Below are 26,211 nucleotides of genomic sequence, written 5' to 3'. Positions count from 1 at the left end.
TTTTACATGAGATAAGGTTATCACGACTCACTTAGGATATCTGCTTTCGATTTCCAGCCATTTAGGAAATCGGTATTTATTTTCACGTTTATACATGGCTGCAAACGTAAAGCTACTAGGTGACTCGTGATAAGGGTTCCTCATGCAAAACAATATTGTCTAGCGCGCTCTTGTTCCACAGTCCGATTATCTTTTATCTATTTGAAGATATCACATAATTACTGTAAAATTAGCGGTATTTTAATTTCGCAGTGATTAGGTCTCTCTGAAGTTTTAACAGTGAACATCATGACTGTGTCACATGTCTCAATGTCATTTAATGATAAAGTTGTGGAAGCTAAAGAGAAACTCTGTATGGGAAGTAATGACGCAATAATTACGAGAAAATTCAAATTTATGATGCGCTAAAACGGAAAGATAAAGTAAATGGATGAATGGCTGCAAGGAAATGATCTAATGAAGTATAAACCAAAGAAAACAGACATTGAAGAAATTAGCGAAGTCGTCTGGAAATGTTGACCAATGCAGGATCAAAGAATATCTACATAGGCTATCTAGACGAATGCCACAAAGTGAAGTTCTCTCTGTAGTCAAATCTCTCGGAAATGATAAATGGTATGGCTGAACAAATTCAAAAAGAGGTGCAATTGTGTAGAACGAAGTGTTTGAAGAATCAAAGAGTAATAAATAATGACACCATTGATAAATATACTGTGGGATTTTACAAAGTGTAAACATGAAATAAGCGAGAATTACACTCCTAAACAATAGACATGCCGATAGCTATGTAGAAATAGTTAAAATTGGTATAGTTTATTCATATCTATAGTTATCTCGGTGTGCAATTTTGTACAATGAGTAAACTTGTCCAATTTGAAAAGATAGATCTATCCTTTGAGATTCACTTTTAAAAAGATTTAATGTACTAACTGTATATACAGGATGTTCCAAAACAACACCGATAATGTTTGGGAGGTGATTCCTGACACCAAAATAAGACAAAAAGTATAAACCAACCTGAGTGCAGGGTGCAGAAATCCGATATTTCGGAGGCTGCCGAAAATACGAAAAAAAAAGTTAAAGGTATATAGGTCCAATACTATAGGACCTACCGTAGGTCAGGTCAAGACTTCACTTAGGAACTAGTATGTGCCCTATCCAAATATCCATGTTTCAGAATCCTGAGGCATTTTCGCAATAATTTTGATAGAAGTAGTTGGTGAGTACTTCAAATTATATTCCTGTGACCAAACTCTCTCTATAAAGATTGTTCCATGAGTACCTTGGAATTCTGAAACAAGCATTTTTGGATAGGGTACATATTAGTTCCTACGTGAAGTCTTGATCCGACCACGATAGGTTGTACAGTATTGGAGCTATGGAACTTTTAAAGTTCATTTTTTCATGTTTTCGGCAGCCTATAACTCAGAAATGACGGATTTCTGCACCCAGATTAGTCTATACTTTTTGTCTTATCTTGGTGTCAGGAATCACTTCCCAAATGTTGTCGATGTTGTTTCAAAACACCCTGTACTAGTATTCATATTACAGGCCTAGTAGTATTGAGAAATAGGACCCTGAAATAAATATTATTGACAACTTTTTTTAAAAAAACTCAACACACGTTATTGAAAGCTGTCGTTTAGGCTTTCACTTATAATATAACATATTACATTATTTACATGGATTTATCATTGACATGACATGCAGCTAAGTTTCAATATTCGCTTCACGCTTGGAAATGCTGGAGTCCATTGTGCCATTCCTGTAGTTGAATAACCTTCTATACAAGGTCAAATATTGCTAATATTATTTTTTTTAAATGTTTTGACAAGAAGGTAATTTGTACAGTCATCGACAAAAGTAAACTACATATTTCGTGTGTAATATGCATAAAAAATATGCTATTCTCGTTTGTCCATGACTATAAAAATTTCTTGACGGTCTCCTTGTAGCCGAGCTCTTGACACAACCAAAATGTCGTGATGTTCAAACATCCAACGTTTAATTAGAAACTGTGAAATAGTACATGAACGCAAGGGACATGTATTTCAATTTTATAGGAGACACCAACATTAACATATGACTGATAGAATTTGCCTTAGTGAATAAATTATGTACAAAGCAGGCAAGGGATGTTTCCTATTTACGACATTTATCTACGTATGTTGTTTAATGTTCGGGTCCCGCCTGGTAAATTGTTTTAGTCATTTTACTGTCCCCATATTACACACATTTACTGTACGCTAATGAGATAAGTTTCACATCATATGTAATGAGACAAGACGTACTTGTCAATTAATTGATGTCTTAATAACAACGAATAATGATTGTGGGAAAATATGTACTATTACGTAAATGGAAGAGGTTTTCGGTGACGGTAAAGAAACAAAACCATTAGCAAAGCGTAACGTTACACCCCTACTAAATAGGCTCTCATCGGGAACCAAATTCGGGTATAAGCATAATTTAATTATGTGTTTGGTAGTTTCTTGATTATACAAATCAAATCATATTTACGTATAAAACATTTTATGCTGATTTTCCCTCAATTCGTCCCATATATATATAGATAGAACTAACTAACTAACTCTATGGCCTATGGAACCTGGAGGTTCAATGCCGCGTTCACAAAAGCTCTCCACTGACTTCTATCCTTAGCTAACTGCATCCAGTTTCTACTTCGTATTCCAATCTCTGCGAGATCCATCTTAATATTGTCCTCCCATCTGCGCCTAGGTCTTCCTAATGGTCGTTTTCCGATTGGTCTTCCGGTCAAGACTTTGAAAGCGTTTCTACTTTCTTCCATTCTAGCTACATGACCCGCCCACCTACGCCTCCTAGACTTGACAATCCTAACAATTTTGGGTGAACCATATAAATAGATAGATAGATAAATAAATAAGAACTGGATAAAACAATGTGAACACACCAGGTAATGATTGAAAAGTATAGATAGTACGATGGAGGACCATCTTTTGCTATTTTAGCCACAAACGACTGCTGGATACTTCGAAAAATGGGCTGATAAAGTCGCGAGAAATGATCAGTGGGGTGCTGTACCACTCCTCCTGTCCAACTTGCTCCAGATCCTTCAGAGATGATGCAGAAAACGGAACCGCACATGGTTTCGTAAAACCAGCCACAATGTCTAAATGACGTTGACATCTGATAATTGTGGAATCCAGGAAAGGTGTCAAAGTGTCTGATCATCCAAGTAAACAATTCTTTGGATATTCTAGTCCTGTAAGAGGGAAACACATAATCTTGATAGATGCTTAACCAGGAGAGTATAAGCGATGGGGAAATGTGGTCCCCTAAAATTTGATCATAAAACTGGGTTAGTCATCGTTTCATCCAAGGTACAATGAAGGTACAATCGTTTCAGCCAGTTTCTATTTTGTATCTCTATTTCTGCGATATCCATGTTAATATTATCCTCACATCTGCGCCTAGGTCTTCCTAATAGTCCTTTTTCCGATTGGATTTCTAGTTAAAGCTTTGAAAGTTCCTACTTTCTTCCATCCTGGTTACATGACCTGTTCACCTGAGTCTGCTGGACTCATGACCTTAAACAAACTTTGGTAAGCGGTATAAATTATGCAGTTCCTCGTTATGAAGTTTCCACCACTCATCATTTCCCTTTCACAGTCTAAATATTTGTCACAGGATTATATTCTCAAATACTTTCAGCCTGCGTTCTTCCCTAATAGTAAGCGACCATGTTTCGCAACCATACAGGACGATAGACATAATTATCGTTTTGTATATTTTAAGCTTCAAATCCCTCGACAGATATATAAAAATCAATATAAATAAAAATAAAACTGACTAGGTTTGTGACTCAATTACTCTTCAACCACCCAACCGATCTCAATCAAATTTTCAACATAGCTGAGGTTCTGGACTGGAAAGATTTTTTAAAATATATAATTTCACTTTGACGGTGTAAACTAGGGGAGTGGATATATATATAACCAACTCTATGGCCTATGGAACCCGGAGGTTCAGTGCCGCGTTCACAAAAGCTCTCCACTGACTTCTATCCTTAGCTAATTGGATCCAGTTTCTACTTTGTATTCCTATCTCTGCGAGATCCATCTTAATATTGTCCTCCCATCTGCGCCTAGGTCTTCCTAATGGTCGTTTTCCTATGGGTCTACCAGTCAAGACTTTGAAAGCGTTTCTCCTTTCTTCCATTCTAGCTACATGACCTGCCCACCTAAGAATCCTAGACTTGACGACCCTAACAATGTTGGGTAAACCGTATAAACTATGTAGTTCCTCGTTATGAAGCTTCCGCCATTCCCCATTCTCGTTCCTCTTGGGTCCGAATATTCTTCTCAGGATCCTGTTCTCAAATACTTTCAGTCTATGTTCTTCCCTCAGAGTAAGCGACCATGTTTCGCAACCATACAGAACAACAGGCATGATTATTGTTTTATATATTTTAAGCTTCAAATTCCTCGACAGAATTCGCGACGACAAGAGATTTTGAACCGAATAGTAACACGAATTCCCTGCTTTTAGTCGACATTTAATATATATGAAATAAATAAAACTTAATAACTTTTGAACCACCCAACCGATCTCGATTAAATTTTCAACAGATGAGGTTCAGATCTGGGATGATTTTGTCATCTTACTTTGACGGCACAACATAGGGGAGAGGGAGGAAGAAGATATATGTAAAGCAAAGTAAATAAATAAATAAAAGTGACTGTCTTTGTGACTTCGTCACTCTTGAACCACGCGACCGATTTGAATAAAGTTTTCATCATAGATCATGTTTGCACCTGGGGTTGTTTTCATCATCACTTTGACGGTAGAACTTAAGGGAGGGGGAAGGGAGGGGAGATATATAAAAATAAATAAAGCCGAATAGCTGTTGAACACAGCAGACCGATCTCGATTAAATTTTCAACATAGATGAAGTTCAGACCTAAGATGGTTTTGTCATATCACTTTGGAACAGTAGGGGAGAGGAAGGAACATTTATAAATGATCGAAAATGACCAATATTAGTGTCGAACCTATAGTTTTCCGGGTCGCTCAGATGCATAGTGACACTTCTGATGCTGATTAAATCCAAATTCAGCACCGCAATTTGGGAAGTGAGAGGAAGGAGATATGTAGAAATGATCGAAAATGACCAATATCAGTATCGAATCCATGGTTTTCGGGGTCGCTGAGATGAACAGTGACACTTCCGATGCCGTGAATTGCAACATGAGGGAGGAGCAGATATATATATATATATATATATATATATATATATATATATATATATATATATATATATAATCGAAAATGGCCTATATTAGTGCCGAATCTATACTTTTCCGGATCGCTGAGATGCACAATGGCACTTCTGATCTAAATTCAGACTTGCAACTTGTGGAAGTGGGAGGGAAGGGGATATATATATATATATATATAAAAGTGATTGAAATTATCAATGTCAGTATCCAATCCATAGTTTTCTGGGACCCTGTGAAGAACAGTGCATTTTCGATGTCGTTTAAATCTAAATTCCGCTACGCCATGTGGGAGGAGGAGGGGAGAGAAATATTTAAAAGATCATCGAAAATGGCCGATATCAAAATGCGCTTTAGTAATAGTAAAAAGTGACTGACTAAAGAAACATATTACTATTTTTTTCTTAATTTACCTCAGCGAAGCGGGTAATTGGTGCTAGTAATCTACATATTTAAAAATGAAAAAAGTGACTTTTGTGACAATAACTGTTGAACCACCCGACTGATCTCGATCAAATTTTGAACATAGATGAAATTCGAGCCTGGGGTGCTTTTTATCATTTCACTTTGACAGTGCAACTTAGGGGAGGGGAAGGGGGAGATATTTAAAAATGATCGAAAATAACTGATATTACTGCCGAATCCATAGTTTTCGGGGTATCTTCAGATGAGCAGTGACGCTTCCGATGCCGAACACATAGTTTTCCGGATTGCTGAGATGAACTGTGACACTTTCGATGTCGTTTAAATTCAAATTCAGCCCCGCAATTTGGGGGAAGATACATAAAAATGATCGAAAATAACCGATATTAGTGTCGAATGCATACTTTTTGCGATCGTTGGGACGAACAGTGACACTTCCGATGTCATTTTAATCCAAATTTATCTCGTATTAGTACTTCTAAGAAGGGATGGTGACATGTAAAAATAATTGAAAATGACCGATATTAGTGTCGAATCGATAGGTTTTCGGTCCCTAAGTTAATCGGTGACAGTTTTGGTGCCCTTTATGTCCAAAGTGAAACATTCTCCCCGTGCGAAAAACGGGCTTATAATAATAATAATAATAATAATAATAATAATAATAATAATAATAATAATAATAATAATAATAATAATAATAGCCCTTTTAATGGTCTTGTGGCTAGTGCGTGTGCCTTTGACGCATGAGGTCCCGAGTTCGATCCCGGTGGAAGATCATTGAACACAATATGGTCGTACACCTCACATGACCTCCACATTCAAAACAAACCCTGCAGTGAAGCGAACAAACAATATACTATTATTACCAGCTTATTACTAGTACTATCAAGAATAATAATACTGAAAACTTAAGTTACATAATATATATTTTGTATATAAAAAGTAACCAGATAATATCTCTTAATTAAACACACTTCTAATGTTAATGCAAGCACTTATAACCCGAAGCTGTGCTACCTGAGCAACTGGAAACCCTGCGATGACGCAACCAAAAAGGATGACACGGGACGGAATGTCAAGGTTTCATCGGCTTCATGCATGACGAACGCATCGCAAACGCTGAGCTCACAACACATAGAGGCAGAGGATAAACAGCGCGACACACACCGGAAGTGAAAAATGCGAGAGTTGAAAACATACAACAACCAAACCCGTTGTGCTCAAACTGGGATCAGATGTTCACTGACCAGTCAGACAGCCACTGATAACATCTTGTGGACGCAGCGAGGAAGTCGTATTGTCTCCCTCTCTGTATGGGCTTCTTTCATGGTTTACGGAATTATCTAGTGGTGTAGGTGTTTTTATGTGACAAAATTAATTCAAATATTCCGGCATTCATCATGTCCTTAGTGTGTGCTGCATAGGATCGTTTGTTATTTGTGTGATTGCTGTTGGTGCTGCATTTGATATTGAGTGACCGGAATGAAACGAGTTATTCTTCCACACATGCGTGTGAAGTGAAATCTCTACAAGGAAGCAGCGGAAGTACATGAAAGGAACCGAGTCAGACAGGTACAGAATATTATTTTCTACAATACTTTTACTTCCGGATCAGCAATAGTAACAACCATATACATGGCCGTCCGAGAGGGTGTAGGGTGGGGTCCGGGATCCCTGGCTCACGAATATGTATTAGATTTCTTAAGATTTTCTTAATACAAATAAAAAAAATACCAAAAGGTAATGTAGTAACCAGGGAGATGAACTCCCTCTAGAAAATTTTCTTAGGGCGCCCATGAATATTAATTCCCCCCCCCCTATTACTTTCATCGGATGGCGTTTAGAATGTTCCCCAACTTGTTTCATGGCTCCAGAACCGAGTACTTTGTGTAAATTGTGATTAAGTAGAAATCAACGAGCTCTGCGGAGCTGCTAACCCACTTCACTAGTTGTCGATCCAGGGGCGTCATTTAGGGGGGGGGGCAGGAGGGGGCATTGCCCCCCCCCCAAGAGTTTGAGGAATACATATACTTTAATCGATTGCCTACTAATATACTAGTACAAAACGCGAAAGTCTTATGTTGGTGGTTGCTCTTGCCCCCCCCCCCCAAGCGAAGTCCGAAATGACGCCCCTGTGTCGATCGCTCAGCTATATTTTGTGAAGTAAGTAGCACTGGAGATCTTATATGTGCAAGATGGGGAGAAACTAAAAGCTACCCCTTTCATCTTCGTTTGTCGTAGTTTAGCGTCTTTTATGAGATGTAATACAGTTTGGTGGAAGAAATGAAGTCTTCAAGTTTAACGTCTCACGATTATGTCCTTTGAGACTAAGGGAGACGGATCATTAAAGCAAGTGAATAATTATGTAAGAATTGGTGGAATTAAAATGTGGAAGGAAACGGGAGTGCCCCAGAAAACCCACGGGCACGATGTTGTCCACCACAAACTTACTTGGCCAGAGATGGAACCGGGGACCCGATCCACTCGACGACTGAGCCACCCTGCCCCTCTATGGTGCAATCCAAATCCGTGCAATATATTCACAATTTCGAGACTTTCCATCAGGAATTGAACCCGAGATCATGCAGGAAGGGCTTCATTGTTTCCCCTGTTGGATGTCTAATGGCCGTTGTTCGCATCGAAGGAAAGTGAAACATAAGAGTATAATATGGATACCGAATTTACGGCATTATAGTGAGGGCTACATACACAAAATGAATGGGCGCAAGGTGTTCAGATGTGCGAGAGCCACAATTTCACAAGCTTGTTAGTTTACATTTCGAAATAATTTCAACTTAAGGTAATAGTTAAGAACAGCTACTTCTCATCTCCCGTGCACGAGGATACATCTTACTGTTGCACTACCAAAACACCCTAAGTACAAGGGCAAGAACTCAGTCTATTACCTACTTTTTAGCATCCTAGATAGTGAATGAATAATGCCTGAAAGTATGGCGTTTCTCGTCCTTCCCTAAATGGGAAGTACGGCTCCTTAACTATAACCCAACTTAATTATAGACTGACTTTACGTATTAGACAATAGCCTTTCCCGGAGGTAAAGTGACTAAGACATGTGCCTTTGATATACATTTACCATGGTTCGGTTCCGAGTGGTACAGCATTGAACTCGTGGTCAGGATCCCATATTAAGCTCTGGGTTCATGTTTCATATAGCCTTTAAAAAGGAAACTACACAAAATAGCCGTATTTGACCGTGTTTTCTGACAAAAACCGTAGGTGTTATGGGATTCAGAAATGAAATGAAGTGTAAATTGTTGCATTTTCCCTTTCAGTTTCCGAAATGATGATGAAACAAACAAATGAAATAATGGTTTTAAATAGGTCATTATAGTTGAAATGTACAGTCAGTAGCAAACTGGATATGTTACCTTCCGGTCCTTGTCAGTAAACCCGGAAGAAATTGGGTCCATTTTATGTACAGTTTCGGGTAAATTACACAAACTAGTTACTCAGAGAAAACTATTTACATGGAACATGAGAAGAGGTATTCATGTTTGGTGGCAATTGTACGGACTTCGACAAAAATAAACATATTTCAGATCTTATGTGAAGATAAAATACGACAGTTATACTATATATGTCGATAACTGTACACTGAACGAAGTACCTTTAATATGCTATGTTTCGCCATCTAATTTAACAGATATATTATTGTCAGGCCTTTTTGGGAGGAGGGAGGTGTAAACAATCACCAAAATTCTAACACCGGTATGTAAGCTATTAGAAATATGAGAAATATGAACTTCTAATTTAAAAAAAAAAAAATGAATTTCAAAATAAAGTTCTAGAAGGAAAATTTTTGTTCACGAGTCGAGAATGGCCTCAAACAAAGAGATTCGTTCTGAGTTTGTTATTATTATTATTCAGTTTCGTTCTGCAATACCTATAAGGAAAATCAAAGGTAGCAACCAGGGCCTAAAGCTGAATGGCTCTCATCCGGTTATGCAAATCTGATAGCAGATGATATGAGGACAATAGGAAGAAATGCAGAGGTTTTATTAAACAGCTGCAAAGACATGGTTTAGAAGCAAATGTAAAGAAAACATGGAAGTTTTCCGGGATTATAATACTACAAATTATGGATGCATCAAAATATCAAAACTACTTTTGACAAACTGGATACTTTCATATACCTAGGACCAACATTTAACAGACTAGACCTATATCCACGAAGAAATTAAATATCAATTGAAAGCAGGGACTTTGTATTATTATTCAGTTAAACATATTTTGTCTTTCCGAATTTTATCGAGGAATTTGAAGCTTAAAATGTTTTAAAAAGATAATCAAGCTTGTTGTGCTGTATGGTTGCGAAACATGATCGCTTACTTTGAGGGAAGAACACGGACAAAAAGTATTCGAGAATAAAACCTTGAAACTAATATTCGTACCCAAGAGGAACGGGAATGGGGAATGGCGGAAACTTGATAATGAGGAAGTATATATTTTATACCGTTTACCAAACATTATTACGGCCATGAGGTCTAGGAGGCTCAGATGGGCACGTCATGTATCCAGAATGACAAAAAATACGAAAGCTTTCAAAATTTGAACTGGAAATCCAATTGGTAAATGACTTTTAGGAAGATTAGGCACAGATGAGAGGACATTATTAAGATGGAATTCGCAGAAATAAGAATACAAAGTAGAAACTGGATCCAGTTGGCTAAGGACAAAAGTCAATGGAGAGCTTTTGTAAATGCGGCATTGAACCTTCGGGTTCCATAAGCCATACAGTTGGTCAGGTAGTTAGTTAATCTTTTTTCAGTTCTTAATTCAACACGAAATATTTTTTAAAAATTTTGCTTTAAATGTATCTATTTTAATGAAAACCGCATGCCAATTAACTTTATGTATTATATTATTCGTTTTTCATTTTAATATTTTAGAGCGTTTAATGTTGATATTTATAGTTTATTTTTAGATGCAGTTATTCAGTGTAGAACGCCCATGTAGAGTGCAAAGAACCTCTGGTTCAACCCTAGACCATAGGAGGATGTTGCGAAGAACATTATGTTCATTAGTTCCCTTCCAAATAATCATTATACTAATTCTTGCATAGTCGTTGACGTTCATTGATAATCTGTGTTTTAGCCTACAGAACAAGCATGGAATGTATAACTAAACGTTACTTTTCATTTTTGGATCAACAGATCCAATATATTTCAATCAAAAATTTTGTTGTACGCTTTATATCTGGGGAACTATGTGTAGTGTAGCTAAACCCAAACTATCGCTTAACTCAATATGATGTACTTATTCCGTAGAAAATACGAAAACTCGATTTAGGGGCCGTTCAAAAATGTTGTGTTTCCTGATCCAAAAACTATTGGCCAAGATCGCAATCTTTTGATCCATTTTTGATCATTCCTAATTCTTGTTTGCTAGTTAAAATTCACGTTATTCCCATGAGAAGAACAGGAAAGGTAAGTTTGAAACCCATCTCCCGTTGTCAGGATGCGTATTTAAATCGAAATAAAATTACTAAAACCCAGCTCGACCCAAGTGCTACTGTAAATGTGTTCAAAAATCTATTATAAACGGCGCATCTGTTATTCTTTGCGAAAAATATACTCTTCTTTATTTTCTCCTTTACGATATGCATTTTAGTTTTTGACAAATTTTGAACCTCTTTCCTCCTCCATTTTAATAGAAGCGACATGTTAAAAACCTGGCTGTACAACAGCTAACTGTTTCAAAATTTATTTCAAACCGTTTGGGAATTTTCTCGTCATGATCAGACAATGTCAATGTAATGCAATGGCAATGTTTACAACTGCCTCCCAAAATATTGGTGGCATTTTAACCATTTGTTCTATTCTGTTATGTAAACTTGATGTGCTGTCCAATGTGAATCGCAATATGTAATGTTTGTCTGAAATTAGTCATCATTTCGCTTCATAACAATCCGTAAGTAATAAGGCGTTAAGAATGCATTCTTACCACGTTAATTTTCGTGGTATTTTGAAAGCTGTAAACAATAACAACCTCGAATTTGTTGTGATATGCTCTTAACTCTCTCGCAACAATTTGTTCAACGTTTCAGTGCATTGATAATACATAATCAGATTTCATTCTGTACGTATGTACTTATATTTGTTGACTAGACTTCGGTGTTTGCTGCTAACTTTTTCCTGATAAATGTGTTACTGGGAGTAAGCATGTAAAACAGGCGTACACTACTGGCTAGAGTTTTTGCTTTACAATCGAGATATCTTGGATTCGAATTTCGCACAAGAGCATCTTTACTGAGAGTTCTCCCTCATTTCTATCGGGCAAATGTTGGGATTGGCACCTTTATATATATATATTTCGTCCCTCTTCGACTTCCGTCCACTTCCTGTCCTATTCTTGTTGATTGTTATTGGTTTCAGAGGAAATTTGCCTCGCAAGCTATTCTGAAAGCTTGTTGCAAAGAAATAATTTTCTTCCTGTTGCCTAAGGAAAAAATATTTCAGTTTAACATCCCACGATTATGCTCTATTGGGCTAAGGGAGACGATGATTAAAGCAAGTGAATGATGATGCAAGAATTGGTGGAATGAGTATGTGAAAGGAAACGGGAGTACCACGAGAAAATCCACGAGCACGATGTTGTCCACCACAAACTTACTTGACCCGGGATTGAACCATGGACCCCACGCATCAAAGGTAAGCGCCCTACCACTAAACCACCGTGCCTCTCATGTTTCTTAAGCAGTGTTGCCACAGTCCTAACTTTGGAGTGGACTGAAAATTAGTACCAATTTGAAACAAAGAGGGCTGAATTCCTTATTTTATACCAGTGTAATACATGGCTGTATAATACAAAACTAAAAGAGGTAAAGTTCTAGAATACTCCTTCTTCCAAGAGTCCTAATCAAGAAAGTGTTCTTTTTATTAAAAAAAAAATTAAAAAAAAAAAACATCCAAATAGGAGGACTCCGAACAACGTTTAAGTAGATGAAACTTTTCTCGCACGTAGGAAGTATAACAGAGGCTTCAAATTAAAAGGGAAAACAGTTATCATCTTCGGTATGTATTTAAGGAAACCAAACGTACCTGTATTTCAAAGTGACCAATAAACTCAAACGGTATTATGACCATATATATATATATATAATGAGGAACAAATCAATTATCTCAGAGTTCGTGTGTACACAGTACGTTATAATAAAATATTAAAATATACATTATTGCATCTTATTCTTTCTTATTTCACGATCGAAGAAGAATAATAGACTGCAAGAAGAGAATAAGGTAATTAAACTGATATATAAATAGTAACATGAGATGCAGGAAAAGTCTTATTGACACTTTTGAAAATGTGACTAGTATTTGTTAAATGGTCATGAATTGGGTAGAATTGTACCAATTTTTTTCACAAAATGGTTGAAAATGCCAGCGTGGTACCAACGGGCCGATAAATGACAAAAAAGGGCTGAATTTGGTACGATTGTACCAAGTGTGGCAACATTGTTCCTAAGAAAAACTAATCGTGAGAAGCATATTACGCGTTGAAGTTCACTTCGATGTTTCATGCAGTATAGAACAATGAATGCTTCTTTCATACAGAATAGCCCCAAAGTAGGTATACAGTCTCGTACTGATGGGTCATGATATTTTATATCATTTACTTATGGTTATCCATTGTAACGTAGTCTGAGTGTGGGGGGGGGGGGATATTCCCACAAAAATTAACGTCATTGGACATGTACTGTTAAAGTAGGGGAGAGGTGGGCAATGGTGATCACCTAAGAAAAATGGGTTATTACGTAGTTTCATTTGCAAAATATATTGAAACAAATTTGTAAACACGTACTCCAATCCAAGTGTATAAAATATATAGAGAATCATTCTTTCAGTTCGGGAACACGACGGAAAAAACTCAAATTGCTACTTTGGTCGCCATTTCCATCACATGTTGGTAATGGCGATCACAGTACAAGCTTAATAAACACACGTATTTTCATAGGCAGTTACGTTTTTTTTTTTTTTTTTTTGCTAAACTGCGCCTTCGAAAGACTGAGAAACGTCAACTGAATGGTTTATTGACGTTTTTCCAAAGACATGTCACAGATATATCCACGTGGTGAGTCCACAACAGTACAGTCAGCATGTACCCACGATCCACAAAGGTTACACCAATACCAAAGTTTCAGTGTTTGACTCAAGTAGGTGTTATTACCTATCTTAGGTCTAGCCTCTTTTGCTGGAGAAGTATTCCAAATGTTTGTTAGGAATGGCGATCACCATGACTGTAAACCGATCACGTTGATCGGCATTCCCAACATTGCGCCATTTTGAAAATTGAGCTAGTTATACTGTAAAACGTAGTTTCTTTGAAATATAACTGTGTTGTGCATTAGACGTTAATATAACTTTTCATGAATCTTAGTAACTTCAAGATCTTACAACGTAAAATTGTACGTATCGTGAGTTGAAATATGCAGATCCTTATAAGAAAATCAACAAAAACAAGTTTCAGCACGCTGTAGACTTCAGTCTTTTCTGACAACTTCCTCGACAATACATAAGAAACCTTGCTATAAGAGGCAGATGGCAGCACTAGTTTTTCTTCTCGGGTCACTCAAGAGGGCAAAGTAGACTGATCGCCATTCCCTTCTCCCCTACATACACACAATTGATATTAAAAATAAAAGAATAAATCATCCAATATCGCTATTGAAATATGCAATGAAAAATAACGTAAATTTGATTAAGTAAAGAAAATCCAAGAATTTAAGTTCAATGAATATAATGAACAATTTGAAAAACCTTAAAATAGGTTCTACAACAAAATAAGAATTTAATGGGATAACCTTGAGACTAAGAACGTTCAATTACAAACTTAACACTTACCAAAGTTTTCCGCATCTAAACATAACCTCTTCCACAGCGAATGTTGCGCTTGTACACTGAATTTATGGTTTTACTCCAAAATAAGTAAATATGAATCTCTAAAGCCACTTTAAAGACCATTAATTGATACACAATACTCACTCGAATGGGATTCTTTTACACCTTATAGCCGTAATCACAATAAATATAAGAAGTTAAATTTAATTTGCCACTGAACATCTTCAAAATCATAAATATCTTTGAACCACTCACAGAATATAGTAGACCCTAAATTCTCGAAAAATTTGAAGAAAATCCTTTTCACAGCACTAGCCATTAAGTAATAATTGAAACGTTGTAATACAGTCTTTTATGTAGGATACAACTTCCCCCCGGCAACATGCAACTTCTTGCCTATCGGTCGATATTTTTATCCAGTTCCAGAATACAGTATAATTATAACAGAAAACTTTTGGCGATATACGCTAAATAGAACACTATTCATGATTATATATTTTTTTCCACTATTTCATTTTAACTGAGTATATAATTGGTAGAAAATTTAAAGGAAGACCAATTATTACAATAGTTGCTCCATGAGAATTTGACTGTGTCCACTTTTACATCGCTGTCGCAATTATATCCGTACGGCTACGAATATCGAACAACCTAGGCCAGTGGTTCTCAAACTTTCCGATAACGCGGACTCCTCTGCATTCGGAAAGTGATCCACGGACCCCCTATTCATTCGGAAAATGATCCACGGACCCCCTATTCATTCGGAAAGTGATCCACGGACTCCCTATTCATTCGGAAAGTGATCCACGGACCCCCTGTTCATTCGGAAAATGATCCACGGACCCCCTATTCATTCGGAAAGTGATCTGCGGATCCCCCCTTGCAGTGCTATCTGAAATTTCCCGTGGTATTGAAAACTATACTAATTAGAATTACCACTGACAAGAAGATCAAGAAAAATATTTGCAATAAGTAATTTATTATAAAGATACATGATTGTTTCCTAGTGAACGAAATATCAATTGAAAATACAGTAACTTTCAAGACTGAAAATCAATGTACTTAAAAAAAAAAAAAAGGAAACTCACTTGATAAACAATGATCTCAAATGTGGGATAACTAATATGAGGAATGAAATTCTTTCTATTTTTCCGTAATTGCACTGAAATCTGGAATAAGATTTGTCAGCATTAATCTTAGGTCCGATTCCACATTAACACGATTTCGCTTTCAGGCTTCAATACTGCAAAGAGCAGAAAAGGTCTGTTCACATAAGTAAGTGGTAGGGAAAGGCATTAAATGTTGCAATGCCTTTTTAGACAACTCTTCATACTCAAAGAGCAGAAATTTAGTAAAGTAGGAAAACATTTAAATTTACAAACGTAAGTATAATTTCTAATTGCTTTCTTTTTAATAACTGAAAAAAATACTTCTTGCATAATAGCTGTGAGTTCCATTTTATTATAACACATTTCAATTTTTAGGCGTCGCGGACCCCCTGACTACGTCCCACGGACCCCAGGGGTCCGCGTACCTCACTTTGAGAATCACTGACCTAGGCTACTAGTACCGATTATTCCCGCTATAAAAGGTATTGAGCGGGAATACGTGAAAATAAATTCATTATCGCAAATTGAAATGTCATACTTATTTGATGCTTGTCTGTATACCTACTTTTGGGCCACCCTGTAGATTTCCCTTCAAGAGCAAAAACATATTTCATCATCAGAAAAAGAATGATCGAAACTTCTTCACTAACATACAAAGAGGACATTCACGACTGTATTATCATCACATTAAAATTATATTAAATGTACGATTTCCGCAAAAGAAACTAATAAATATAATTATTTCCATTGCAAAAGAAGTTCCTGGCAGATATCTGCACGTCCATTCTCAGAAAATCAAATAATCTGTTTAGTGCTTTGTATTTGTAAATTTCAATTTCTCTTGTAGACCTTTATATTAATAGTATGTTTGTATACAAGTATGAATGGAACATATGTATTATATCTATGTGTATGTTACCACAAGCTTATAGAATGGAATGGGGAATATTGTAATGTATTTTTTTTCGTTTTTTTTTAAATTATGGAGAACCAACGCTTTCCGCTCTACATTTCCGTTTTGAAAAGAGTTTCGTTTCTCTTTCTGTAAAAACGAGCACATACGTTGCATCATATCCTTTCATCATTGAAAATACGCTTAAAACACACACACACACACATACATACATACATACATACATAAGTTATATATATATATATATATATATATATATATATATATATATATATATTCATCCTCACGGCATTGTCAAGGCTCTATATTTGTATTTTACATTTATTATTGCAACCGGGTGTTACTGACTTCCGTATACGGTAGCCCGATCATCACCCTTGTTCTTCGCGCGCACAGTCATTCGAAGAACTGAAAACGTACTCTGTACACAAACAGTTTATGGTTGTGAACTCGGAAAGCCTGGTACTTCTGCTTGTCAAGGTCAAAAAGTGGGAGAAAAAAGGATGTGTAGAATGTAAAGAGGGTGCAACAGTGACTGATGCTTGTAAGGGAACATATTCATTTGTAGTTCGTGCACATTCCGCCTGTAGCGCTATTGTGGCACGACGTACATTGTAACTGTATAACTCTTGTACACCGCTAGTAGGTCTATTCGCGTTAGTGACGACCGAAACTATGTTGTCAGCTCTGACTGCGATAAGGCACTGCCGTGCTGCTTTTCCTTCTCTTTTTTCCCCCTTTTCCATTTGTGAGACGCCAAACATGTTGTTTTTGCTTGTTGCACGCGCTGAACGGGTTTCGGCGAGCGAAGTATTTAAGAAGTTGACTACATATTCTTGTTTGCGATAGTTTTAAATTGGTTAACTGTTGAAAAATATACGAAAATAAAGCTGTACTTGTTAAGGTATATTAGTCGAGGACGTAGCTACTGACAGTGTTGATTACAGATTTTTTCGAGGAAGAATTTAATTACAGTAGAGGTGAAAAGGAGACGTCCATTTAGACAGCCCCCCCCCCCTTATCAGACTCAATCGGAAATGGTCTCAATCGTTTGCACACAAATGTGCAGGCGAAATTTTCGTTTGTACACAATTAAGGGCGCCGTCAGAACGAAAACAAAGTGGGGGCTGTCTAAATGGTAGCCCCCCAACAACATGCCCTATTCAAGCACAAATTGTCGCAATCATTTGTACATCGTTTCTACAGAAATGTGAAGGCGAAATTTTCGTTTGTACACAATTAGGGGCGCCGTCAGAACGAAATCAAAGTGGGGGCTGTCTAAATGGTAGCCCCCCACCAACAAGTCCTATTCAAGCACAAATTGTCGCAATCATTTGTACATCGTTTCTACAGAAATGTGAAGGCGAAATTTTCGTTTGTACACAATCAGGGGCGCCGTCAGAACGAAACCAAAGTGGGGGCTGTCCAAATGGTAGCCCCTCCCACCATGTCCAGTTGAATCACAAATTGTCGCAATCGTGTGTACTTCGTTTGTACAGAAATGTGCAGGCGAAATTTTCGTTTGTACACAATTAGGGGCGCCGCCAGAACAGAAAAAATGGGGGCTGTCTAAGTGGTAGCCCCCGACCATGTCCTATTCAATCACAAATTGTCGCAATAGTTGGTACTTCGTTTGTACAGAAATGTGCAGGCGAAATGTATGTTCGCACGCAATTAGGGGCGCCGCCAGAACGAAAAAAATTTGGGGCTGTCTAAGTGGTAGCCCCCGACCATGTCCTATTCAATCACAAATTATCGCAATAGTTTGTACTTTGTTTGTACAGAAATGTGCACGCGAAATTTTCGTTTGTACATAATTAAGGGCGCCGCCAGAACAGAAAAAAATGGGGGCTGTCTAAGTGGTAGCCCCCCACCATGTCCAATTCAATCACAAGTTGTCGCATTCGTTTGTGCATCGTTTGTACAGAAATGTGCAGGCGAAATGTTTGTTTGAACAAACTTAGGGGCGCCGCCAGAACGAAAACAAAGTGGGGAGCTGTCTGAGTGGTAGCTCCCCACACGATGTCCAATTGAATCACAAAGTATCGCAATCGTTTGTACATTGTTTGTACAGAAATGTGCAGGCCACATTTTCGATTGTACACTATTAGGGGCGCCGCCAGAGCGAAAACAACGTGGGGGGCTTTCTAAGTGATAGCCCAATCACCATGTTCAATTCAATCACAAATTGTCGCAATCGTTTGTACATCGTTTGTACAGAAATATGCAGGCAAAATTTTCGTTTGTATACAATTAGGGGCGAGCTCAGAACGAAAACAAAGGGGGGGGTGTCTAAGTGGTAGCCCCCCACCATGTCCAATTCAATCACAAATTGTCACAATCGTTTCTATATCGTTTGTACAGAAATGTGCAGGCTAAATTATTGTTTGTACATAATTAAGGGCGCCGCCAGAACGAAAACAAAGTGGGGGCTGTTTAAGTGATAGCCCCCACCATGTCTAATTCAGTCACAAATTGTCGCAATCGTTTCTACATCGTTTGTACAGAAATGTGCATGCAAAATTTTCGTTTGTACATAATTAGGGGCGCCGCCAGGGCGAAAACAAAGTGGGGGGCTTTCTAAGTGATAGCCCAATCACCATGTTCAATTCAATTACAAATTGTCGCAATCGTTTGTACATCGTTTGTACAGAAATATGCAGGCAAAATTTTCGTTTGTACACAATTAGGGGCGACCTCAGAACGAAAACAAAGGGGGGGGGGTCTGTCTAAATGGTAGCCCTCCCACCATGTGCAATTGAATCAGAAATTGTCGCAATCGTTTGAATATAGTTATAAAGAAATGTGCAGGCGAGATTTTCGTTTGTACACAATTAGGGGCGCCGCCAGAACGAAAACAAAGTGGGGGGCTGTCTAAATGTTAGCCCTCCCACCGTGTTCAATTCAACCACAAACTGTCGCACTTGTTTGTACGCCTTTGTACATAAATGTGCAGCTGAAATTTTCGTTTGCACATAAATGTGGCCCCGCCAAAACGATAACAAACTATGGGCTCTCTAATTGATAGGCCTCCCACCATGTCGAATTCAACCACAAACTGTCGCACTTGTTTGTTACGGTTTTGTACAGAAATTTGCAGGCGAAATTTTCGTTTGTACACAATTGCGGGCGCGCCAAAACGATAACAAAGTATAGGCTACCTAATTGGTAGCACCCCCTACGTCCCATTCAAAAGAAAATCATCTCAATTGTTTGCACATCGTTTGAGCAGTAATGCGCAGGCGAAATTTTTTTCTAAGCTATCAGATGCGTGGACAGAACGAAAAAAAGGGGAGTTGTCTAAGTGCTAGCCCCACCAGTTGTGTTCGATTGAACCACAAATTGTCGCGATCGTTTATACATCGTTTGTGCAGAAATGTGCAGGTAAAATTTTCGTTTGTATTAAATAATATACGGATGTGAGTATTTTTAATATCTGCGATCAACATTAACCGGTTTGGATAACGGTTGATGAGTTTGAAAATGGTTCCTATTGCACTAGTTGAAAAAAAATTCTTTTTCTCTGGCACACGGAAGAAAATGTCTGATTCTAATAGAACTTTTCACGTAGAATTCGAATCTGCAATCAGTTTTTCTCCATCACCCTCAGTTTTCCCGTGACAGAGGTGTTTTCGGAAAATTTCCCCTCAAATTTCTGTTCTTTTTTCTTTTTTTCTTTTTTAAAAACCATTTTCATACTTGTAGCTTGAGTACCTTAGGTATATAAACGCACAAATTATATTGTATGTTAGCCTGATTTATACTTAGTAAGCCCTCTAAGTTTCATAAAAATAGCATTATTCTATCTAGAGAAATAAACATATTTATATAAAAAATATGCTATGTGTACTGTTCATTTTACAATATTCATTAGTGCAGATAAAATCACATATAACTTCCACGAAAATTACAATATAAGCACGGTTTATATCTTATTGGATTTGAAATAAAACATATTTTCAATGATGTATACACCGTGTCACCATTTTATATCTACTTAATAAATAATACAAAAGAAGTGAGTGGTATCTTCTTAATAAATGGACACTTACTTACCTCAACTAATATGTTTTAGTTGTCGACTTTCTTCTGTGTTTGGTTTCTGGAACATCTCTTAAGTGTCCAACAGTAATCAGCTAGCATTTTTGAACTACACTGTCACTGGTACCTCTTCTCCATGGAGGAAATGTCCTGATGAAAACGTTCCCCATACTCATCACTAACAGCACCAAGCTTTTCAGGAAAGAAATGCAGGTGGGAGTCTAGAAAGTGAACTTTAAGGGACATGTTGCAACCCATTTCATTGAATGATTGCCGGAAATCACTCACAATTTCACGGTAATTTGGGGCTTTCTTGTTTCCTAAAAAAAATCTCTGTTAAACATTTAAATGGACACCAAGCTGCTTTCTCAACCAGAGTTAAGAGATCCTCAAATTTTTGGTCACGAATCAAACATCTTATTTGGGGGTCTACAAAAATCCCTAGCGTCACTAACCCGAGGAATTTTTTCCTTGAGGTAACAAGATCCTGCATTACTTTTGTCCATTGTCCTAACAAAGTTTTTGAAGAGCCCCAACTTTATGTGAAGAGGAGGTAGAATTATCTAATCAGGGCTCACCAGTGAGGAATAAACGGCATTCTTCTGTCCAGGAGTTAATACATGCGTTGGCCATTCCTTCTTGATGTAATGTTCCGCTTTGTTCCTGCTGTCCCATTCGCAGAGGAAACAACAATATTTCGTATAACCAAGCTGCAAACCCATTAACAAAGAAAGGACTTGTAAATCACAGCAAACGGTCCACTTGTATTTCTCATACTGAATTTTTTCTAACACTATTTCGATGTTTTCATAGGTTTCCTTCATATTAGTTGCATAAGCCAAAGGCACTGAAGGAAATTTGTTGCTATTGTGCAAAAGGACAGCCTTAAAACTAGTTTTCAAAGAGTCAATAAGCAATCTCCACTCTGTACTTATATGTGCATGTCCAAGTCTATCCATCACAGCACAGACATTATTACAATACACTAAATCATTTTCTTGAGAATAGTAGTTTTGAAACTCTGTATGAAGGTTTCGAAAAATACACACTTTAGTGTCACGATGGAGCAGATTCCAGCCTTAAGTTTAGAATCAAGAAGTTCTGTCTGTGTATTGGAGAGTTTTAAATCCAGTATGAGGTCATTTAGTTCACCCGGAGTTATCAGATGGGAATCCAATGTAGATGTGCTTCCTACATAAGTAGGATCATCATCTTCATTTGGAACTTCAATAGTTGCCTCAAGTACGTAATCCTCATTTACCGTAAGATGAGGAGGAGGTACCGGTACAGGTAATTCTGCACTGTGTGGAACTGGCCTAATTGCTGATGCAAATTAGGGTACTGTACTGTGTGGTTAGATTTACTGCTTATTTCTTTTATCTGTGTCATACAAAAGTAGCAGTCTGAAGAATGATCTTTTGGTTCCCTCCAGATCATCGGTACTGCGAAGTTCATGTTTCGTCCACCATTTGCCCACCCAGTCAGACGTTTCACGCAAGTACAACAAATGTAGTGAGGAACCCAGTTCTTATCCTGGTCTCCTACACAGCAACCAAAATATAACTGATAACACTTCCTCACAAGTGGAGTAAAACATCGACGTTGTGATTTAAATATCAGCTCCCCACATACATAACAGAAATTGTCCGGTTTATTTACACACTTCCTCGACATCTTGTATCCTGTAAGGTATCACACACATACACACACACACACACACACACACACACACACAGGAATCTACACTCCATCAAATTCCCACAAAATCCCTCTAGACATTCCCTCATACAAAAATGGTGACATGGTGTACACATCATTGAAAACGTTTTATTGGAAGTCCAATGAGGTATAAACCGTGGTATATTGTAATTTTCGTGGAAATTATATGTGTTGAAGACCGACCCGACCCCACCCGTGACCCAAATTGACTGACCCGACCCGACAACCCGACCCGAGCTGACCCGATTGGCCCGACCCAAAGTGACCCGAGTGAACCAACCCGAGGTGACTTAACCCGACAACCGACCCGAGTGACTTGAACTTACAATGTAACCAGTTTGAGAGAGCTAGAACTTTACAAAACTGCCACCAGAAAAAAAATGCTGACCAATTCTTATGCATAAATCATTGTTTCGGCTTTTTTTACTTGTAGTATAATTATCCTCCTCCTCCCCCTCAGTGTTCTCCCATTAATAAACAGGCCAGTTTCCGTGAATTAGGTAAGAAGCTTCCATTTTTGCGATTTCCCGCTAATATCTGCCTCGCAACCCAACATAAAGTACCACCCTCCTTATTACAATCTATCAATTCCAACCTTCTTACACACTCTCGCTCTCCTGATATCACCCCCTTTACTACATCCCTCAGAATGCAATCCCTTAGCAAGATCAAAACTTGTGATCCGTCCATTTTTCGCTTCCTTATATCGTCTAATATTGCTCTCGTCTCTTGCATTTTTTCAGCATTTCCTTATTCGTTTTCCTCTCTACCCTGCTAACCTTCTTTATTTTACTCCACATCCAAATTTCCAAGGTTAAAATTTAGGCAATCAAGTTCAAAAGTCAAAATAAAATTTGACTGAGTTCTGAAGACAAGTTCTGAAGGCTAAAAGAATAAAAGTTCTGAAGACAACATTATTTTCTAGTAAGGAATGTATATAGAACTTCTTTTAATATTTTTTGCTGTGTAACAAACAACAATTTCATCACGTTAACATTCCGATTTTTCTATTTAAAAACAGCGTTGCTGTCTGATAGAATCATAAGGAACTAATTGCACTGAAATATCATTCTGTAGGGAATTACCTTTTATTTTTTCTTGATTAATTTATCTAGAAGATATTTGCAACGTTATATAAAATTAGCAAGTATTTTATTGCGGAGAAAGTCAAATCACTACTCCAGCAATAATAATAATAATAATCTGAAGGTGACCAAGAAAGTTCTGTCTCTTTGTGGAGGTCTGTGTTCAATTGGCCCTCACACCGTGAGTTGAATGCGAATGGATATAAGGTGAAGGTCAGTTGTTGGACGAGACGAGACGAGACGAGACAGAATTTTCATGAAAGGGTACGAGATGAGACAGAGCTCTTTCAATAGAAACATATGCACTTTTCCAGACGAGACTACCTTCACGACACATTTTCGAAACGAGAATGCCCCAAACCAGGTCTCGTGAGCAACACTAGTGAGTATATCCAACATACTACTTAGTTGTGGCTGTTCAGATGCACCGTGAACGTGCGTAAGGACTGAGTGAACATGGGGCCTTCACAGAGCGTCATAAGGGCTTGTTTGCTGTACGAGTTCAACTTGCTGCTCCGCGGAGCGGAAGATATGACAGGCCTTTGGTGAGGGTGTCGTGACTACGCGGAGAGTGCAGTGGTATGACGGTTTAAGGACGGTGACGAAACACTCGAAGACGCACCACGTGCCGGAAGACAAACAGATGTTCAAAATAAAGATCTTCGGGCAGCAATTGAGGCGAAGACAGACATTTGAGGAACTGGTACTACCTTTCAGTGTAAGTGGAGAAACCATTCTGCACCACCACCATCAACTTGGGAAGCACTGCAAGTTGGGTTGATAGGTCCTACATGATTTGACTTGGAGCCAGAAAGCAACGCGAGCAGACACCTGTGTTTCTTTGGTGTCTCGTCTGAGGAAGTAGCAATTTCTGAACAGGGTGTTGACATGTGATGGGAAGTGGGTCCTGTACGAAGCTCCACGGCGCCGTCATTGTTGGTTAGCATCCCATGAACCGGTTCAAAAACAGCCCAAGCCAGCACCACGCCAGAATAAGCTTCTCCTGTGCATTTTGTGAACTGCTCGAGGTATCGTCCATCGGGAACTGCTACCAGCTGGTCAGATCATCAATGCAACTGTGTACTGTCACTGTGTACTGTCTGGATCCAGCAGTTCTGAATCGCAAAGGGGTCCTCTTGTTACAAGGCAACGCTAAGCCCCACGTGGCTAAAATGACCCAGTACATCATTCTACGCCTTGGATGGAAAACACTATTGGATCCGCCATACTCCACGGACATTGTACCGTCCGATTACCACCTGTTCCATTCATTGGACAATCACCTTAGAGAACGCCAATTCAAACAGCTAGTAGAGGTTCAATATGCACTTGATATCTTCTTCACTTCACGTCCCACCAAGTTCGACTGCGATGGAATCCATGGCCTTCCAGAACGTTTTCAGAAGGTCGTCGAGGCTGTTGGAGACGATTTTTGATATTCCAGGTACGTCTTAGGTTACATACCAATGTTCGAAGGTGTTGGTGAAAAGGCGGCGGAACTTTCTTGGGCACTCTTAAAGTTATAATAATAATAATAATAATAATAATAATAATAATAATAATAATAATAATAATAATAATAATAATAATAATGTGTCCTGCCCAAAGGCAGATGTTTGATCCGAAGGTCCATGGGTATTGATTCCAGCTCGTACCAAGTAAGTTTTCTGGTGGACAAACCCCATGTGCATGGGTTTTCTCGGTGTTCTCCCATTTCCTCCCACTTTCTTCATTCAACCACTTCAATTATTTCTCATCATCACTGTCTCTCTTAGCGTTGGTGCATAACGTGGGACGTTAACTAGATATTTCCTTTCAATTTCACTTAATGTGACATTTAACTTGACATAGAAACGCAGAAAGGAAAAAAGTCATTAGTAATATTAATTACAATTACAATACCAATCTTCTTATATATAAAAGAGAACGCACAAATCCTTTGTTCCCTCATCACGCTAATACGGCTGAACCAATTTCTTTCATTTTTGGGGGGTTATTAGGATTTGGACCCTAGATGGTTTTTATCATATCACTTTAATTTTCAATTACCAGTGTCTTGAGATAATTGACCATTCAAGTGTCCATAACGTACAAATCCTTTGTTAGTTCATCATAGGTAAAAATAAACGTATTTATATGCAACCCGCATGACCGTGTCACTCGGCGGGTTAACATAAATGACAGGCGATATAATGTTAACATTTACTGCAATCTACTATGGTTTTTATCATATCACTTGAAAGCGAAAAAGTAAAAATTATCTAATTAACAAGGTTTATTGCGTTCCGGGGTGACCCCAGCGAAGCGGGGTGAACGCTGCTAGTTAGTTAATATAGGGTAAAATTAAAATTTTATTACTATTTCACCTTCAATTAGTCACATTTATCATTCATTCACCAACTTCGAATTGAATTCCACAACAAAGCTCTTTATAGTATTCCGTATAGAAAATAAGTGAAGAATGTGACGACCCGACCCGAGTGACCCGACACGAGCTAACCCGACTGACCCGACCCGACAACCCGACCCGTAACCCGACCCGTTTGAGAGCACTATCAGAGGGGTACTATTTACAGTACAATTTATTTTGTATGGTTTAGCATACTTTAAGGCTACCATACTTTTTGAAAACAGAAAAAACGGGACATCTTACAAATTAGTAATAAATATTGCATTTTGTATTAATTTTATCTTTCGAATTTTACTACAGTATCGCACTAGTTATACAACTTAAAATAATGTATTAATATAGTCCATACTCAGTGGCGTATTTAGGGGGAGGGCTTCCGGGCTCAAGCCCCCCAC

At 38.0% G+C, this 26,211-nt stretch overlaps 1 protein-coding gene across 2 annotated transcripts in view; it reads left to right on the top strand.

The window, feature by feature from the left end:
• Nucleotides 1–26,211, top strand: part of CDase (neutral ceramidase) — a 324,432-nt gene that overhangs the window by 113,599 nt on the left and 184,622 nt on the right. Inside the window, exon 1 of one of the 2 annotated variants that reach the window (XM_081729520.1) lies at nt 6,762–7,253. The exons of the other annotated variant lie outside the window; for it this stretch is intronic. The gene's annotated coding sequence lies outside the window, so the exon portion shown is untranslated. Of the gene's footprint in view, nt 1–6,761; nt 7,254–26,211 lie in introns of those variants that run through there. 2 annotated transcript variants of the gene reach the window in all.

Source organism: Thermobia domestica, chromosome 10 (assembly GCF_964235325.1).
Source record: "Thermobia domestica chromosome 10, izTheDome1.hap1.1, whole genome shotgun sequence".
NCBI classification, from domain to species: domain Eukaryota; kingdom Metazoa; phylum Arthropoda; class Insecta; order Zygentoma; family Lepismatidae; genus Thermobia; species Thermobia domestica.
The sequence above is the reverse complement of the archived record's forward strand: the minus strand, read 5'-3'. Positions and strand labels throughout refer to the sequence as shown.